The sequence below is a fragment of the Prionailurus bengalensis genome, chromosome B4 (genome assembly GCF_016509475.1).
Source record: "Prionailurus bengalensis isolate Pbe53 chromosome B4, Fcat_Pben_1.1_paternal_pri, whole genome shotgun sequence".
NCBI lineage: Eukaryota > Metazoa > Chordata > Mammalia > Carnivora > Felidae > Prionailurus > Prionailurus bengalensis.
Window position 1 is genome coordinate 96861341 of NC_057358.1, and position 14442 is coordinate 96875782.

Here is a 14442-nt window from a genome sequence, read left to right on the forward strand (position 1 = left end):
TTTTCCTAGATACCTCTATATTTAAGTAAAAATCTCAAAAAAATATTCAGAGAATAATATCATATAAATATGCCTGTACTCAAGATCCAAATTTAACAAATATTATCATTTCATTATTATCTCTACCATGTCCCTTCGTCTCTTCCTAGAGATAACCATTAAATAGATATAACTTTATCTCATTGATATTTTTATGCTCAGATACCTATACAATTTATCTGCACTGCTGTACAATATGATTAAAGCAGAGTTTCTAAATCTGTACCCTCATCAGTCAATGGACAAGTGGACTCCTTCCATAATTTGGCTATTGTTGATAGTGCTGCTATAAACACTGAGGTACATGTGTCCCTTTGGATAAGTATTTTTGGTATCCTTTGGGTAAATACTTATTAGTGCAATTGCTGGATCGTAGTTCTATTTTTTAACTTTTTGACTGATGAATGGATAAAGAAGAGGTAGAATATATATACACAAGGGAATATTACTCAGCCATAAAAAAGCATGAACTCTTGCCATTTGCAACGACATGGATGGAACTAGAGAGTATTATGCTAAGCGAAACAAGTCAGTTGAAGAAAGACAAATACCATATGATTTCACTCATATGTGGAATTTAAGAAACAAAACAAATGAACATAGGGGGAAAAATAGTGAGGCAAACCATGAAGCTGACTCTTAATTTTAGAAAACAAACTGAGACTTGCTGAGGGGTAGGTGGGTGGGGAGATGGGTTAGATAGGTGATGGGTATTAAGAAGGATAGCTTATTGTGATGAGCACTGGGTGTCCTAAGTGATGAATCACAAAATTCTACTCCTGAAACGGATATTGCACTATATGTTAACTAACTGTAATTTATTTTTATTATTTATTTTTTAATGTTTGTTTATTTTTGAGAGAGGGAGAGACAGAGAGACAGAGCATGGGAGGGGGGATGCAGAGAGAGAGGGAGACGGAATCCAAAATAGGCTCCAGGCTCTGAGATGTCAGCACAGAGTCCGACGTGGAGCTTGAACTCACAAACTGCGAGATCATGACCTGAGCTGAAGCTGGAACCAACTGAGCCACCCAGGCGCCCCCCAACTCACTGGAATTTAAATAAAAACCTGAAGCAAAAATCAATCAATCACTCCATCTATCCCCCCTTCACGGAGCCAAGTTTGTTTGTAGGTTTTGTTCATTAGAAACTATTGACTTTGCATTGGAAGTGAGAAACAGTGTTGCAAATGACACCTTTCTGCATGTGTCTGGAGGCATTTTGTACTAGTGTTTCACACTGTGTACATACTGCTAGATAAGTTACTGGGTAATTGCTGGGTGTGTGCATCTACATTTCTCCAGTCAATTTACTCTTCTCCCAGACAGCTAATACTTTCTTCTTTTTCTTTAGTGTTCACATTCTATTATCCCTCCTCACTCTCATCTGATGACTGCATTTATTACACTGAGATATTAGGGAAAAAAAATCAATGTTGTCTGACCTCCACACCGAGACATCTCACCTGTGGATTCCTAAATTCTCTGCTTCCGTGCTCTTGGTACAGTGGATGGCTGTGTACTGGGTCTCATCCTCTCTTGCCTACCTGAGGAGATTTCTTATGCAGTGCTGTCTCCTCTCTCCTGATGCATTAAATTTCCCTTCTCTAGTCAATTACTCTTATCTGCATAAAATGTTATATTTTATTCTTAATAAAAATCCCTTGACTTACATCCCCCCAGACTATTTCTTTATGTCTTTGCAGTATTTTAATGCAAAATCTCAATTCCTTGGCCTCTGTCTCCTTTAAAACTACTCTAATTATACTTTCATTTTTACTTCTTGGCTGAATTTTTCTTGTCAGGTCAAAAATTAACTCCACATTGAAAAATCCAATTAGCCTTCAACTTAGTTGACTTGCTTTCTCAAAAACATTTTATAGTGATGATCATTGTTCCCTTGAAACACTTCTTCATTTTGTTTCTTAGACGCCACATTCTTTTTAAATTTTTTTGTTTGTTTGTTACTAACTCACTGGCCATTTCTCCCTTACCTTTTGATGAACTCAATTACTTTTCTCAGACTCTCAATGTTGAAACACCCTAGGAACCATTCTTTGGCAACGTATAGATTTATATAGAGAGATTTATAATTTATGTAATATAATTGCATAGTTATATATTTATATTAAAGTAATTTATTTTTAATATTTTATAGTATAAAATGTAAAAATGGTGATTATATATTATAAATATGCAATATAAACATACTATATAATAAATATAAAATTATATACACATATAATATAAAATATGTAATATAAAGTAATGCATATATAATATAAAAATATATTTTTTAATATCCACTTGCTCCTTGTGGGAGCCTGGGCTTCTAGGCCCAATCTCTCTTCTGAATGTTAGATTTCAGAAGTCAACTCTGTACTCTCTGCCTGGGATGATCTTCCCCAATTATCAACATGGCTTACTTCTTCATTCGCTTCGTGTCTCTGTTCAAATGTCAATTTATTACAGAAATATTCCCTAATTTTCTTACATAAAATTTGAGAATCCATATCCTCCATCACTCTCCAACACCCTTACTCCGCTTTAGTTTTCTTCAGAGCAATAATCAGTAGTTGGCATGATAACATTAAGCTGCTTATTAACTGTTTCTTCTCTCTAGAATGTAAACCCCATGAAAGTTTTATTTGGTTTGTTCTCTGCATTATCTTAGTCTTTATAGCAGGGCCTGGCAGAGCAAGCACTCAATAATTGTGTGTTAATTTCCAAATAAATGAATCTTTAAATTTGCTATAGTGTGTCATTTTCCCCACCAATGTGCTTGTATACATATTCCCACTCGACTGTTTGAAAGATCCTGTTTCCTCAAGTCCTTATCTGTACTTGACATTACTAAACTCCCCAGTTTCTTGCTTGACTTATTAAGGCTATGAAATGCTATCTTACTGTTTTAATTTGCATTTCTTTGTTTTTTAGTGAGATTAAATCTCTTTTGTGTATTTACTGCCCTTTGTGTTTCTTACATTTTGAATTTTCTGTATATATCCTTTGCCCATTTCCTTTCTTTCTTCCTTCCCTTTCCTTCCTCCTTCCCTTCCTCCTTTCTTCCTTTCTCCCTCCTTCCTCTCTTCCTAACTTTGGTTAATGATTTCTTTTTCTTTCTTTCTTTCTTTCTTTCTTTCTTTCTTTCTTTCTTTCTTTCTTTCTTCTTTTTCTTTATTTTTAAATGTTTATTTCTGAGACAGAGAGAGACAGAGCATGAGTGGGGGAGGGGCAGAGAGAGAGGGAGACACAGGATCCAAAGCAGGCTCCAGGCTCTGAGCTCTCAGCACAGAGCCCGGCGCGGGGCTTGAACTCACAAACCATGAGATCATGACCTGAGCCGAAGTCGGACGCTGAACCCACTGAGCCACCCAGGCACCCCCGTTCTTTCTTCTTTTAAGTTTTTATTTAAATTCCAGTTATTTAGCATAGAGTGTAATGTTAGTTTCAGGTATACAATAGAGTGATTCCACACTTCCATATATTACCTGGTGCTCATCACAAGTGCACTCCTTAATCCCTATCACCTATTTCCCCTATCCCCCCAACCACCTCCCCTCTGGTAACCATTGGTTTCTTCTCTATAGTTAAGAGTCTGTTTCTTGGTTTGCCTCCCCTCTCTCTTTTCCCCTTTGTTCATTTGTTTTGTTTCTTAAATTCTACATATGAGTGAAATCATATGGTATTTGTCTTTCTCTGAGTCTCTTATTTTGCTAAGTATAATACTCTCTAGCTCCATACACATCATTGCAAATGGCAAGATTTCATTCTTTTTATGGCTGAGTGATATTCCAGTGTGTGTGTGTGTGTGTGTGTGTGTTTATACACACCACATGTTCTTCATTTATCAATTGATAGACATTTTGGCTATTTCCATACTTTGGTTACTGTAAATAATGCTGCTAAAAACATCAGGGTGCATGTATACCTTTGAATTATTATTTTTGTATGGGTAAATACTTTGTAGTGCAATTGCTGGATCATAGCAAATGGTTTTGAGACAAGTGGATAATAATATACAAAAGAATAAAACCGGACCACTTTCTTATACCGTACACAAAAATAAATTCAAAATGGACCTAAATATGAGACCTGAAACCATAAAAATCCTAGAGGAGAACACAGGCAGTAACCTCCTTGACATTGGTCATAACAACTAATTTCTAGATATGTCTCCTGAGGCAAGGGAAACAAAACTGTTGGGAGTTCATCCTTTGCCCATTTTCCAATGAGGTCTTTGTTTTTAAGTTTGTTTAAATATTTTTTAAATGTTTATTTATTTTTAAGAGAGAGAGATAGAGCACGAGTGGGGGCAAGGCAGAAAGAAAGGAAGACACAGAATCCAAAGCAGGCCCTAGGCTCTGAGCTGTCAGCACAGAGCCCAACGTGGGGTTCAAACTCACCAGCTGTGAGATCATGACCTGAACCGAAGTCAGACGCTTAACCAACTGGACACCCAGGCGCCCCTAAGTTTGTTTGCTTATTTATTTAATCATTGATTAAGGAGAGTCTTTTTTTAATATTCTGGATGCTAATTTTTTGTTGCTAGTAAGACTGTAATTTATCTTTTAATGTATGATGTCTTTTGTCATGCTGATGTTTTTAACTCCGTTGTAGTCTCTTTGTCCATTTTCTCTATTATGCTCCATGCTTTTTGATTTATTGAAGTATCCTTCTTCAATGTAAATCCCTGAAGACACGCTTTGATATTTTTTCCTAATTTTTAATTTTTTTTTTCATTTTACATGAAGTTGTTTAATCGATAGGGATATTTTCTATTGTTTCCTTTGTGTGTCATGATGTAAATGTAATTGCATTTTTGTTTAGATAATCAGTCTTTTCAGTGCTATTTATGAATTCCTTGTGCTAGTTCCACTCTTCTGTAATACCAGTTCTGTCTGCTATCGCCAGTATACACACTGGTGCCTCTGCAGCCTTTGTTTTGGTCCCTGATCTATACGTGTATCCCTGCTTCAACACCTCTGCCTTCAGTCTAACTATTCGAGCTTTTTAGATTTGCTATCAGGTGTGATGATTCACCCTGTCTTAAGCTCTTTTAAGATTGCTACTGTTAACTATGACAATCCATATGAATTTTCAGATGAAGGTAGTTTCTGGGGAAAAAATCTTTTGAAAATTTATAGATTAATTTTGACATTTCTATAATAATGACTCTTCCTAACTTTATAAGGGATCTATAGTTCTTCATTGTTAGTTTTTTGTGCCAGTTGTATAATTGTTCCCATGAAAACACTGAGTAAGTTTTAATTTCTTCACATAATATTTGGTTTTGCTGTATTTGTTTATTTTGCTTTTGAGAATATCTATATAATTAATTATTTAAATTAGTTTTTACTAATATGTATCAACTCTCTTGATTTTTTTTAATATAAAATTTATTGTCAAATTGGTTTCCATACAACACCCAGTGCTCATCCCAACAGGTGCCCTCCTCAATGCCCAGCACCCACTTTCCCCTTATGTACTGATCTGTGTCAGGCAACCTTGCTGCACTCTTTATTGATTTTATGGAATAATTCTAATGCATTTATTTGGATTTTCACATCAACTCTGAATAATAGTAATTTGTTGCTTTACTGCTATCTTTGGTTCATATTTCTGTTGTTTATTTACTTGTTCTATTGTACTGTTGCATACAGTTATTAATAGAGGCTATTTCTGTCTCACTGCCATCTTATGGGAAATGCATATAATGTTTCAACATTCAGTATATATTTATTAAATGTGTATTTATTTATTTTGAGAGAAAGTGTGACCAAGGGAGGGGCAGAAAGAGAAGGAGAAAGAGAATCCCAAGCAGGCTCCTCACTGTTAGTACAGAGCCGGACCTGGGGTTCAATCCCAGGAACCGTGAGATCATGACCTGAGCCAAAATCGAGAGTCAGACGTTTAACCAAGTAAGCCACCCAGGTGCCTACGGTACATTTTTTAAAAAAATGCTCTTTAACATGTTAATGTATTCCCTTTTCTTCCTAGTTTACTAAAGTATATTATTTTGAATGAATGCTAAGTTATAGCAAATGTTTTTCTCACATATATTGAGATCATTGTATAGTTTATCTCTTTTAGTCCATTAATGTGATGAATTACGTTCACAGAATTTTTGTTATTAAACTATTATTGAATTTCTGGGGTAAACTCAACTTTTTATGCATTTAATATACATTATATGTACATATAATTTTTGTATTATAGAATAATATAATATATATTAATAAGTTACATTTATATATTATTATATGTAATATATAAGTGGGATTTATCCCAGAATTTACATATATATATATATATATCCATACATGATCAAAAATGAGATTAGACTATCATTTACTTTGTCCAGTTTACATATCAGCTACACAAGCATCATAAAAAAATACAAAGGTTTTACCCTTTTTTATTTTCTTATAGTAATTTGTATAAGACAAGAGTAACATATTGGAAAATTTCCCTTAAATTTACGTTGCTTATAAAACTACCTGGCATGTATTTGTGTGTATGTGTGTGTGTGGGGGGTGTAGTTTCCTTATTTTTATTTCTTTTCCAGTGATTAGTATTTTTTACTTCTTGAGTCATTTTTGACAACTTTGTAGTTTCATAGAAAATTCTTTTTATCTAAGTTCTCATATTTATTAGCATAAATTACTACAGTATTCTCTCACTATTTGTAATTTTTAATTTTTTCAGTAGTTATGTGTCCATTTTTCTTCCTAATATTGTTCATTTGATATTTTTTCTTCTTTTTCCCCCTGATCAGTTTTTTCAGAACTTAACTGGTAGTATTTTTATAGATCTGATACATTTTATTTTTCATCTTTTCAACCATTTATTTATTTTCTATTTTGTTAATTGCTGCTCTTATGTTGTATCCTTCCATGAACATTCATTTGAATTTACAGTATTGCTATGTTTCAAATTTATTTAATTGAAAGCTTTCAATGAATTGCTATTTCTGACACCATTGAAATCTCCCTGTTTTCTTGGTCTCTGGATCTGTGGTCCTCATTTTTGGTTTCCTACTGACTTAAATATAGATTGCACTGTTTGAATGTCATTGCCTTAGAATACAAAACATTAAAAGTTCTTAGTGTAGGGGAGATCCCGAATTTCATAACAGGGAAGACTGAGACCCGTGTATTGGCTACAAGCTCATGGTTTGGATTACTGATTTGAAAATAGCAAGTAGTTGGTGGATACTACTCTTAGCTAGGAATATCTTTCCTGGCAATGGAAAAGATATGACATTGACAGCTAACAGGTGTGCTAGTAGTAAGTTTCACTGATATGACCTGCCTCCAGTTGTAGAAAGAAGAAATAGTCATATGAAACAGTGAGTGATGTAAAATAATTTGATAAATTGTGTAGTTAGGCTTAAAGGGCTTATGACTGCCATGGAGAGAAAAGAGTTGAGGGCTTACATTTGTGGAAAGTATTCTAGGACAGTATGGACTTTCCCTGTGTTTTTGAATAATGGATAGTGCTTACAATATAAGATTGAAAAGGAATATTATTGCTATGGAGGTAAATAGTATGATTAAAACATAAAGGTATAAGGTATGGTCATAGGATAATGAAAAGATCAGCTTAACCAGAGTAGAAGTTGGATATTTGGTCATGTGGGGAAAAAGTGTTGGTAGGTAATGGTGAGTTTCATTGTATATGGTCTTGATTCACCGCTATCAGAAATTTGTTAAAAAGAAAAGAGTTTGAGGGCAAGGAGCTAACAAAAATGATGGTAATGGTGAGGACAATGACTATGTACTTTTGTTGAAACATATTATATGGCAAACACTTTCACGTACTTCTCATAAATGATTCAAATGAATACTTAGAAAAATCTTGAGGTGACTGTAATCTTCATCATCATCATCATCATCATCATCATCATCATCAGTAGTGGTAGTCATTGTTATTGTTATATTTTAATGTAGGTACTGATAGAACTTATCTAACATGCCTAACCTCTTCCATCTAGTAGATGACAGAACTAGGACGTTTAGCAAACATGATTCCTAAGGAGTAATTATTAAAATCAGTCTGGGGGCACCTGGCTGGCTTAGTCAATTAAGTGTCCAGTTTCAGCTCAGGTCGTGATCTTGCGGTCCATGGGTTTGAGCCCCGCGTCGGGCTCTGTGCTGATAGCTGAGAGCCTGGAGCCTGCTTCGGATTCTGTGTCTCCCTCTCTCTCTGCCAGTCCCCTGCTTGCACTCTGTCTCCCAATCTCTAAAAAATAAATAATTAAATAAAAATAAAATAATTAGTCTGATGTGGTCCATAGGATAGACTTGAGAGAGTAAGAAGTTTTCTGAGGATGTCCTGGGAGGCTGTGGAATAATTCATCTGTACAGTGATAGAGGCTTGGCCTCAGGAAGTAGTAAATCAGAGAGGATTTAAAGCTTCCAAGCATGGGTCTGGAGCAACAGGGTATTAATTCTGCTTTCTTATGTTGAATTAACTTTCTTTCCCTTTTATGTCCTTCTTTTATGGCCTGTCCATCCAGGCCAATGGGGACTTCTTAGCCAGAATTTCCTGTTAGAGGAGTACCCTATCTCAATGGAATGAACCCACCTTAATTCCACTGTTGTGCATAGTCGTTGGCTGGGAGTAAACTAAGGAAAGTGCTACTTTCATGATGGCAAATGCACAGGAGCAATAGGAGGAAATCTGAGCAGTACATTTTCACTGCTGCCACCTCCATGTATAGCATTTGATAAAAAATATCACTATTTTTAACTCTGCTAGTGTTTTCTTCTTACTCAACCTAACCTAGCCTTGTGACTTTTAGTCTATGCACATGTTCTGTTATGCTAGTCAGTTTATGTCTTCTAATTATCCCCAGTCCTGGGCATACTGGTCAACTATTTCACTATGTCTCATTGAATTAGATGTCCCTTCATCCTCTTTTGGGAATATCTACTGATTCCAATGTATGAATAACTCTAAGAATTATCTTTCTTTTTCTAAGTTCCTGCTGTATCTAGTGCTTCTGAAGAGTATCATGTAACTATTTTGATTTGGGGTCAAAATAATGTAAACCAAATTGGTTAAGGTTACTGATTTTGGAGTTGGATATAAGTGGATTTCTAATCCTAGCTCCATTACTTACTACCTGTGTTAATTTGCACAAGTCACACAACCTTTCAAGCCTCAATTTTCTGATCTGACAAATAATATAGTGATATTTTCCTTACAGTATTGTAATATGGCATGTAGAAGATGTTTAATGAATGAAAAGTACATTATTAATAATTTCAGCTGGAGCTATGCATTTTCTTCACATTTCCACATTTTGATTCTCTATTACCTTTTCACTAGAGTTACTTCAAACCTAGTTTCACTCTTTCCAATTCACATAATCTTTGGGCCACATCACCTACATTCCTGAGAAGTGATAAGCCATCAATTTTTCAGTATTTATTGACAACCTGTCTCCAGACCTATCCAGTCTCTGTCTCTACCAGAGACAGAAGGGAGATAAGGGAGATAAAATCTTTTTCTTTGCATAAGATATTCAATAATTAAAAAAACATAAGCAAGCCTCATGTCAACATGCTTACTGCTTTTTCCTTCTTCCTTCTGTTTCCATTGTTTTTCAATCTGGCTTTCACACCAAGTCTACTTAAATAGCTCTCTCTTAAATACGACATACTATGGCCTTCTCTTAGCTATTTTTTTTCCTTGAAATCTGAACCACTTATTCTTAAAACATGTCTTAAAACATGACACTACTTATACTTAATACTACTTCTGTTTTTTATCACAATGTATCATCCTTTGCTCTTAATTCCATTTCTTTACTGATTTTCTCAACAGTTATTTATGGGATGCCTGTTACAGGCACTGAAGTGCAGATCGTTCGGACTCTGTAGAGAGAATCTAAGATTATGTTTTCACTCTCCTTCACTACCACCTCAGACTTTTCTCTGAGCAATCTCACCCACTACAAATGCTAATTTAGGTCCTCAATCATAATCTGCCACTGAATTTCATTGCTATGGTCACATTTGCCTTCTGTTCTTCTGGTTCCCTACCTGTTCCTCAAACACCCCATGTTCTAAACAGATGTTACAATATTCACCTAACGCTTTCTTTTAAATTCTACATATCTGCTAATATCATCTTATAGTCACTAGGCTTTAAGGTTTAAAGTGATCTTTGTGGGGCACCTGGGTGGTTCAGTTGGTTAACTGTCTGACTTTGGCTCAGGTCATGATCTTGTGGTTCTTGAGTTCGAGCCCCACATCGGGCTCTGTGCTGACAACTCGGAGCCTGCTTCAGATTCTGTGTTCTCCCTCTCTGCCTCTCGCCCACTCATGGTCTCTCTCTCTCTCTTTCTCTCTCTCATCTCTCAAAATTAAATAAAAAAATATTTAAGAAAATAAAAAGAAATAAGATGATCTTTGTTCTAGTCCTTACACCCATCTCTGGTTTATCTTCATTGCTACCATTATTTGCTTCTTCTGCCTCTAGATAGTTGACTTCTTTTTTGGAATATCATAGCTAAGTCAGTTGACACTTGAACAATGTAGGAATTAGGGGCACTGACACCCCATGCAAAAACCCGCCTGTAACTTTGACTACCCCACAACTTAACTACTAATAGCCTACTGTTGACTGGAAACCTTACCAGTAAAATAAACAGTTGATTAGTACATATTTTGTATGTTGTATGTATTATATTCTGTATTTTTACAATAAAGTTAGACAGAATAATATGTTATTAAAATCATAATGGAGATAAAATACGTTTATAGTACTGTACTGTATTTACTGAAAACAATCTTCATGTAAGTAGATCTGTACAGTTTAAGACCATGTTGTTCAAGGGTCAACTTTTAAAACCACCTTTCCAAAATCCTTCCTTATCTTTTAACAGAAATCCAATTCCTTAGTCTTGGTATTTGATATTCTCTAATGACTGCTTAAATGTTATAACCCATCAAAACTTCTGTTGCCTGGGTTTATGCCTTTGTTCCTCAGTAGCATCTTCCCTACTTGTGCTTCTCACTTTTACACCTACATGACCATGCAAAGCCATTCTTACCATACTACACTCTCTGTTTAACCTTGCTCCTGGAATCCCATCCAGCCTTCAAGGTCCAACCCAGGCATCACTTTTTAAATTTTTTTAAATGTTTCTTTATTTTTGACAGAGAGAGAGGCAGAACATGAGTGGAGGAGGGGCAGAGAGAGAGGAAGACACAGAATCCGAAGCAGGCCCCAGGCTCTGAGCCGTCAGCATAGAGCCCGATGCGGGGCTCGAACTCACAGACCATGAGGTCATGACTTGAGCCGAAGTCGGACATTCAACCGACTGAGCCACCCGGGCGCCCCCCAAGCATCACTTTTTAGATCCCCTTTGTCCTTCATCTCTCTAGATATTAGAATTTTTCCCTCCTCTGAAACAGAGTAAAATATTTTCTTTTGTCATTCATTGTATAATATGTTGTATCTTCTCATCTCACTGAGGAGGCTTTAAGGTCCTTGAACATAGAGACTTGTGGCATTCCTATTTATATTCTGCAGGATACTGAGTACACTACCTTACTTAATAAAGCATATGTTAAAGGAATCCATTAGTTGAGAAGATCTCCCTCTCTTCCAAGGCGATTACTTATCACTAAAGTACACTGATAAAGTAATAAACTGTGTATCCTGGCTGAATGCAAAGTAATTGCTATGCTTTTGCTAATTTCTCTTTCTCTCTCATCCAGTTAAAATGTTAAGAGAACACCTTGTCTGAGCCAAGCACAGGGAACAGGGATACCAAATCATGAGGACACAGTCCTTTCTTTGGAGATGTTTAGTGTCTATTAGACTGATGTGCATACAGATGACTACAATGTGAAATGAAACAAATTTTAGCTGAGAACTCATATGAAAAAAGTACTCCATATAGAAAAATTACTACCTAAGGAATGGGTTTATAAGCATGCTTTTTTTTTTAATATTCTTTATAAAACGTTAAAAAAATTAGTTGCTTTCGTCCTTTTCTCTCTCTGGAACTTAGTATAGCAAATACAAGAATGGGTTTTCATAGGCAAGTCTCAAAATTATAAAAATTTTGCAGAAATAGTGTATTTACTCCCCATAAAGCTACTTAGGCTGTCTAACATCCATTTTGTTTGATTGGGTCTAGAATTTTGAATCACAGGTGAATGTAAGTTACAATATTTCAAATGGTGTTTACTTGGTGAAACAATGTTTACAGACACCCCAAAAGGGGTTTGGTGTTTTCTTTTTTTTAGAAAAGGTTTGTGGTGAGTTATGCCTGCATTAAGAGGTGTGATCTTTGTTATAATCCATACCTAGTAGGTGCCCGGTATATGTTGGCTGAATGATAACAGTTGGAGATCCCATCTGTCTATGCAGTTTTCTATGATTTAGGGATTTTCAAAATTCAGCTTTGGAAAGAAAAGGCTAGTTAAATATAGAAGAGTGCATGCTACTCTGGAGAATTTTAAATGTTCAAGTGGGCAACACAGAGCATTTTCTAAAAGTTAACTAAATTACACAGTATAATAATAAAAGAAGTTCGGTGGTATTATATAACTTTTAAATATTGATTATATTTCTAGGTTTTATCTCCTGTTAGCACTCAACCCAGACAGGAAAACGGGTACATTCTTTATGATTAGAAAGAACTCTTTTGCCATTAGACCATGCTAAATTGATAGTTTTTATAGCCTGACAAGAGACCAAGTCATCATTACCTGGAGGGAAACACTTAAATCATCTGAGGATGGCTATTCTGTTCTGAAGGAGAGTTTGAGTTGACTGCTTGAGATTCTAACTCTCACTTCCCAGGTGGCAAGGGTTAGTTTTGCTGCGGAACTGACAGTTTCTACCCTCTGGGTGGGAAGATTAGATTGGGAAATGTATAGGAGGGGAGCTTGTCAAGGAAATTCAAGGAGCAGAGCTGATAAGTTCTAGAGGGAATTCTAACCTGGTCCTCTGATTGAATCATAAATGCTTATATTTTATGGACTTACACAAGTGTGGAGAAGATAAAGAGGAAAAAGCAGAAGAAAGAGCAAAGAGAAGAAGGTGTGGGAGGAAAATATATCAGAAGAGGCATAAAACTCTATGGCTTGTCCAGCTTATCATTTGTTGAGTTGTGAATAAAATACCAATTTTGAGAGCAATTTTGGTGATGACTGAAATTTTTTTTGAGACATTTCTTTAATGGTGATTCATGGAGCCTGAGTATCGGATTGCATTAAAATTTCAGACTCTAGGAAATAACTTTTAACAAACAATAGAAATTCATTTTTATGTCTCTGGACTGGCTGCAACAGTTAAGTTCCAGGCAAGATAAAAATCCATGTGTGATTCTTATGATTCTCTTATAAAAAAGAAACAACTAGTAAAGAAATGAATTGTCGGAGCGTGTGAATTTCTAATGGGTATGAAGTGGGATATGTAGTCATAAGGGGATTTTTCCCCCTAAAACCAGCCTATTATTTATATTTATACTTTTGCTGCTTATAATCCATTGCTCCATAGTTAAAAAATTTGGTGCAGTTTGAAATATCTTCTTGAAGGCTTATTTATATTTCATATACAAATTTGTGTTTCTCCAGGCTTGATCATCATTTGGAATGTTTCATATTGGTTATATGTCTACCCTTTTGCACTGATAACATTATAGGTGACATAGACTCTTAAACCAGTATTTTCTTCTATTATTCTAAATATTTATATTGATCACATGTTTTATGTGGACTTATGGCTACATCCAGCCTCTAAACAAAGCATTCAGGAAATAAAAACAATTACCCCGGTGTAATACAGGTAGCTGACACTCATATCACAGTTACTGTTCCTCAGACTCAGTTTGCCTTACATATATCAATTCACGTATGCTTCAGAACAATTACATTAAATAAGGGCTATTATTGCCTACACGTTACAAGTGAGAAAAGTGAGAAACAGAGAGGTTAAAAAATTTTCCTAAGTAAACGTGGCGAGAGTCAGAGACAGGATTTGAATCCAAGCAGTCTGAATACTTGGTACTCCCTACTCTCCACTTCTACAGCTCAACTTTCAGTTGAGCCAGGGGTAGATGCGTAGCTATGTTACTGCAAAGCTATATTTTAATACGATTATTTATTGATGTGGGTATCCCTCCCTTACTAGATTATGAGCTTGTAAGAACAAGAACTATGTTTTATTAACTTTGTCATATACAGTGCTCAATAAAATTTTTATTACTCCTGAATTACAGCTTATTATTGCCTTGAGATACTCTGTCCAGAAGACTGTACAAGAGAAGTCACTGGTTTTATAACCACAGAACTTTTAGATCTGCAAAACAAAATATTTAATTGTTATCTATAAGTGGGGCACTGTATTCATGATTCTTTCGTTTGTTTTCTATTTC

General features: G+C 35.4%; 1 protein-coding gene across 1 annotated transcript in view; it reads left to right on the forward strand.

Moving 5' to 3' along the window:
- The window catches only part of TRHDE (thyrotropin releasing hormone degrading enzyme), a 390625-nt gene that overhangs the window by 262188 nt on the left and 113995 nt on the right, over positions 1-14442 (forward strand). The window lies entirely within an intron of this gene.